Source organism: Lathyrus oleraceus, chromosome 7 (genome assembly GCF_024323335.1).
Source record: "Lathyrus oleraceus cultivar Zhongwan6 chromosome 7, CAAS_Psat_ZW6_1.0, whole genome shotgun sequence".
NCBI classification, from domain to species: Eukaryota; Viridiplantae; Streptophyta; class Magnoliopsida; order Fabales; family Fabaceae; genus Lathyrus; species Lathyrus oleraceus.
The window spans coordinates 371,781,756-371,787,864 of record NC_066585.1 but is presented as its reverse complement, the minus strand read 5'-3'; the positions used below and the strand labels follow the sequence as shown (position 1 = coordinate 371,787,864).

General features: G+C 38.9%; 1 non-coding gene across 1 annotated transcript; it reads right to left on the bottom strand.

Annotated features, from left to right (window-relative positions):
- Nucleotides 1-2,470: 2,470 nt before the first annotated feature.
- On the bottom strand, nt 2,471-2,577 carry LOC127108785 (small nucleolar RNA R71). The gene has a single exon (XR_007796298.1). It is a non-coding gene; the product is annotated as a small nucleolar RNA R71 (small nucleolar RNA).
- Between the last annotated feature and the right edge of the window lie 3,532 nt (nt 2,578-6,109).

The following is a 6,109-nucleotide window of genomic DNA, read 5'->3' as shown; positions in this document are numbered from 1 at the left end:
AGTTATATCCTCACAGGGACAAGTTTGTTTCAGCATTGGCCTCTTTTGGTTGCTTCTTTCACTCCCCTGTGGTGTAAATGAATGATTTCTCAGTAACCAGTAATTATTCATCTTATCCACGGCGAAGTCTGTGGCCTTCTACCCTAATACCGGTGGTTATAAGTCCTATTTTTGTGGTTCTCTACCCTCATACTGGTAGTTGTAAACCCTATTTTTATCCCCTTGCAGAGTTAACCTTTTGCTCATCCTAACCGATGACGGTTACTTCCACGTGGTTTTCTACCCAGTATCCGGTAGATGTAATCCCCTCCGTGACGGTTATCTTTATCCAGTATTCGGTGTTGATATTCCCTCATTTTTTGGATAATTGCTCTGATCAAGCAATTCATCCCCAGTAAGTCTGCTCAGGTAGACACTGGTTCTTCTTTCAATGTTTTTCCTAAGACAACTCTGTCCAAACATGCTTATCAAGGTGCTTCGATGAGATTCAATGGAGTTGTTGTGAATGCCTTCGATGGCTCAAGGAAGACTGTAATTAGGGAGGTTGATCTCCCAATAAATATAGATTCGTGCTTATTTCAGATCACTTTTCAAGTGATGGATATTCATCCCTCCTACATTTGTCTCTTAGAAAGTCTGTGGATTCATGAGGATGCGGCAGTAATTGATAACACTGAAATTTATCGTATTTTCGACTATGATTTCACATGCATTCTAGTTGTTTAATTTTTATTTTGTTGTGTTATTGCTATGTTTTCCTCTGTTTTCAGGTTTTTACTTTAATCGAAGCCCCGATCGAGAAAAGGAGTGAAAAAGAGCTAAAAACCCTAAAATTCAGCATTTTGTACTTGTGGCCTACCCCATGGCTGGCGCCATAGACCCTGCCATGACGTGTCCAAGCCCAACTTCCCTCAACTTCCATGTTCCCCACTACTTCCACTAAGGTGCCTCAGATTGGCCTTGTGGCGGGCGCCACAAGAGGAAAAGTTTTCCCTCGCATTTTCAAGTTGAAGGGCATCCTTGTCATTTCCATCTTTTTACTTGCTTATAAATAGAAACTCGAAATCACTTTTACAATCATCCAAACATAGAGCAAAGGCAAACTCAGAGCAACTTTGTTTCACTTAGGCATATGTTCAGTATTATAAAGTGGTAATCGCTTCGCATTGGACTGTTACCACAATTGTGTAATTAAGTCTGTGATAGAGTCTGTAATCGAGTTTGGAGCACTTTGGAAGGAAGTTAATCCTGCCGCCATTTTTATTTCCGCTTTGCAATTTATTCAACCATCCGATTGGAGCAAATTTTTATTACTTGTCTTTATCTTATTTATTTCCTCGCACTCACTTTAAATTATTTATTTCCTCGCACTCGCTTTAAATTATTTATTTCCTCGCACTCGCTTTAAATTATTTATTTCCCTCACTCTCTTTAAATTATTTATTTTCCGCACTCGCTTTAAATAATTTATTTTCCACACTCGCTTTAAATTATTTACTTTCCGCACTCGCACTACTTTTATTTAAATTAATGCACTTTTACTTTACCATGTCTAACTAAATCTATAAGGTTAGAATGTAAGAATCGTAATTGAACCGATAATCCGTACAATTGTTCGTAGAAACACTTAAGGGATATTTTAACTTTCAACTTAAGTTTTCCCGCACTTCAATTCCGTTGGGTAAGATCGAAAGCCGTCCAACGTCTATCTAAACTTAATTGTTTTTAACTATTTCAAAAACAACGAAAACGCTTTGTTTAGTTCATTAGGAGTTTTTAACTTAAGAAGAAAAGAGATTTTAAAACTATTTTCGGACGCGTTTATAAGTTTAGAGTCTGGTTCGTGAGAACCTCTTATGGTTAAGAAATCCAGGTTATAATACTTTTCTACTTAGTCAAGATACTATATTTCTTAATAATAGGTTTACTACTCTAACGCAATGCACACCTTTTTTTAAGTGACAATAAGAGGGTTTGATTAGGGAGTACAACTCGGTTCTGAATACGTTTAAGCTTAGTATACCCTCTGGCGGAACCTGAACGTTACGCTCGCGCATGTTTATTCTTTCATAGAATTAAGAGAGCTATGGCCGAAGATCAAAACCAAAGACCTCTTAAGGATTTCGCTCAACCATCAAATGAAGAACCTAGTTCTAGTATAGTAAACCCAACCATCCCAACTAATAATTTTGAAATTAAACCATCCCTGTTGCAACTAGTGCAACAAAGACAATTCGCAGGTCTCGCCACTCAGAACCCAAACCAACATTTAAAAATATTTCTTCAATTTGCAGACACCTTTAAAACCAATGGAGCTTCTCCTGAGGCAATACGTTTACGATTATTTCCTTTTTCCCTCAGAGATAAAGCCCTATCATGGTTAGATTCCCTTCCACCCAATTCCATTACGACTTGGGATAACCTTAGAAGAATTTTTCTTGCTAGATACTTTCCCCCGAGTAAGACCACCGTTCTTCGAAACCATATAACTAGATTTACCCAAAACCAAGGAGAATCGCTGTTCGAAGCTTGGGAGAGATATAAAGAGTTGTTACGAGCATGCCCACATCATGGCTTAGAAAATTGGTTAATCCTTCAAACCTTCTATAATGGACTTCACTATAACACGAAGATGACCATCGACGCTGCCGCAGGCGGTGCTCTGATGAAAAAACCTTATCCTGAAGCTAGTGCCCTCATCGAAGATATGGCACATAACCATCAATCATGGGGAGTCGAACGAGCAACAGTTGAGAAGAAGGAAGCCCAAGGAGGAGCGCATGAACTAAGCTCTATAGACATGATGCAAGCGAAAATGGACACATTAGCCCTTAAGGTCGAGCATATATGCAGTTTCGTCGGATTGTGAGATATGTGGAACCAAAGGACACCAATCTGCAGAATGCAGTCTATTAAACGAAACCCACTCCGAGCAAGTGAACTACACCCAAGGGAACCCATATTCGAATACCTATAACCCTGGATGGAGGAATCACCCGAACTTCTCCTATAAAAACAATAACCCTATTCAAAATAATGCACCTCCGAGACCTAGTTATCAAGCCCCAAGATCAAATCAACCTATGCAACATGTGCCACCAAAGGCGAGCCTTGAGAAAATTATGGAAAATTTTATCACCGCTCAAACCCTACAAAACAAGGAGTTCATGAACCAAAACATTCATGTTAACGAATTGATTACTCAGTTAGGAACCAAGGTTGACCAAATAGTTACTCATACCAAGATGCTTGAAACCCAGATCTCTCAGGTAGCTTTAAACCAAGCCCCTCAGACTACTCCTGGAGGATAATTCCCTGGACAACCTCAACAAAATCCGAGAGGACAAGCCAATTCCATTACCCTACGAAGTGGGAACGCTTATGATGAGCCACCAAACCCTAGATTGAGTGAACCCGAAACTTCTAAGGAATGTACCAAACCCACGGACGAAGTAAAGGAACCAGAGGAACCTGAAAACCAGGAAGGTCGAGAAAAAGGAGAAGAACCTAAAGATAAAACTTACATACCACCCCCGCCATATAAACCACCTATACCATATCCGCAAAGACTCAAACAAACCCATATCAATAAATAGTATCAAAAATTTATTAAAGTTATAGAAAAACTTCATGTAGAAATCCCTTTCACAGAAGCCATCACCCAAATACCTTCTTATGCAAAGTTTCTCAAAGACATCCTTACCAACAAACGTAGACTTGACGATCCGAAACCTTTGGAATGTAATGCTATTTCCGAGGACAAATTAGCAAAGAAAGATAAAGATCCTGGAAATTTCTCCATTCCTTGCCTTTTGGGTAATCATGTCATCGAAAAAGCTTTTCTAGACTTAGGAGCTAGTGTGAGCCTAATGCCTTTAGCAGTTTGTGAGAGGTTAAACTTAGGAGAATTACAGCCCATTAAGATGTCGCTTCAGTTAGCCGATAGATTTGTTAAATATCCGATAGGCATCTTAGAAGATGTTCCTATTAGGATAGGTCAGTTATTTATCCCTACTGATATTATTGTCATGGACATCAAAGAGGACAATGATATACCAATCCTTCTAGGTAGACCATTCTTATCGACTGCAGGAGCCATAATAGATGTCAAGAAAGGAAAGTTGACATTTGAGGTAGGTGACGAGAAAATAGAATTTATACTTTCGAAATTTCTTATGGCACCTGTGATGGGAGACTCGTGTTATGCCTTAGATATCATTGATGAATGTGTTAGAGAATTAGAACAAAAAGAAGTTATAAAAACAATCAAGTTACCATCAACTCTCATAAGGGAAGATGATGACTTTAAGAAACCCTACATCTATGATAACCTTTACGAATGTTTATCCCTTACTCCAGATCCTATGCCATGCCCTAAGAAACCAACCTTAGAACTTAAGGAACTGCCTAAGAACCTGAGATATGAGTTCCTCGATGAAGAGACGAACCGTCCAGTTATAGTTAGTGCTACCTTGAGTCAAGAGGAAACGAACCAACTTTTAGACGTTTTACGAAGATATCCCTCAGCCTTAGGATATAAGCCCATCCGTATGCATGCATCAGATTTCGCTCGAAGAAGATTCAAAACCCTCCAGAGAACATCAGAGAAGAATAAACCCTATAATGAGTGATGTCGTTAAAAAGGAAGTTCTTAAGTTACTTGAGGCAGGTATCATCTACTAGATCTCGGATAGTAAGTGGGTGAGCCCTGTGCATGTAGTACCTAAAAAGGGAGGCATCACAGTCGTGCAAAACGATAAAGGCGAACATGTAGCAAAACGGTTAGAAGGAGGATGATAGATGTGTATAGATTATACAAAATTAAATAAAGCAACCAGGAAGGATCATTTCCCTTTACCATTTATAGACCAAATGTTGGAGCGTCTAGCCAGACACTCTTACTTCTGCTATCTAGATGGATACTCTGGATTCTTCCAAATACCTATCCACCCCGAAGATCAAGAAAAAACTACCTTTACATGCCCTTATGGAACTTTTTCCTACAGACGAATGCCATTCGGCCTCTATAATGCCCCAACTACTTTCCAACGCTGCATGATGTCAATCTTTGCAGATTACCTAGATGGTATCATGGAAGTGTTTATGGATGATTTCTTGGTTTGCGGATTTGATTTCCACAATTGTCTTGCTAACCTTGAGAAAATCCTGGAGAGGTGCGTGGAGGTGAACCTCGTGCTAAACTGGGAAAAGTGTCATTTCATGGTGACCGAAGGAATAGTTTTAGGACATATAGTTTCTGAAAAAGGTATAGAGGTAGATAGAGCTAAAATAGAAGTTATAGAAGACCTAAAACCCCCTAAAACCATCAGAGAAGTCCAAAGCTTTCTTGGACACGCTGGATTCTACCGGCGTTTTATTAAGGACTTCTTTAAAATAACCAAACCTTTAACTGGACTTTTAATGAAAGATGCTGAATTCATTTTTGATGAAAAATGTAATGACGCATTTAATCTTTTAAAGCAAGCGTTAATCTCAGCACCCATTATGAAACCACCTGATTGGTCAGAACCTTTTGAGATAATGTGCGATGCTAGTGATTATGTAGTTGGAGCCGTTCTAGGACAAAGGAAAGACAAAAAATTACATGCCATTTATTAATCCAGTAGAACCCTAGATGCTACCCAACTTAACTATGCAACAATTGAAAAAGAATTACTCGTTGTAGTTTTCGTTATAGACAAATTTAGATCTTATCTAGTAGGAGCAAAAATATAGTTTACACCGATCATGCTGCCATTCGTTACCTATTAAGTAAAAAAGACGCCAAGCCCAGGTTACTCCGATGGATTCTATTACTACAAGAGTTTGATTTAGACATAAGAGATAAAAAAGGCACTTGAAATGTAGTAGCCGATCACCTTTCTAGGCTAGAACATCTAAAACCAGAACTAGTACCCATAAATGATGATTTCGCCTATGATAGACTGATAGCTAGACTAGAAACCATTGAAGATGATAACCTACGCACTCATGAGCACTCCCAAAATTCCTTAGCAATAAGTAACGTACGCTGGTATGCAAACTTCGTTAATTACCTAGTTGCTGATATAGTACCCCCTGATCTTGACTACCACCGCAAGAAGAAATT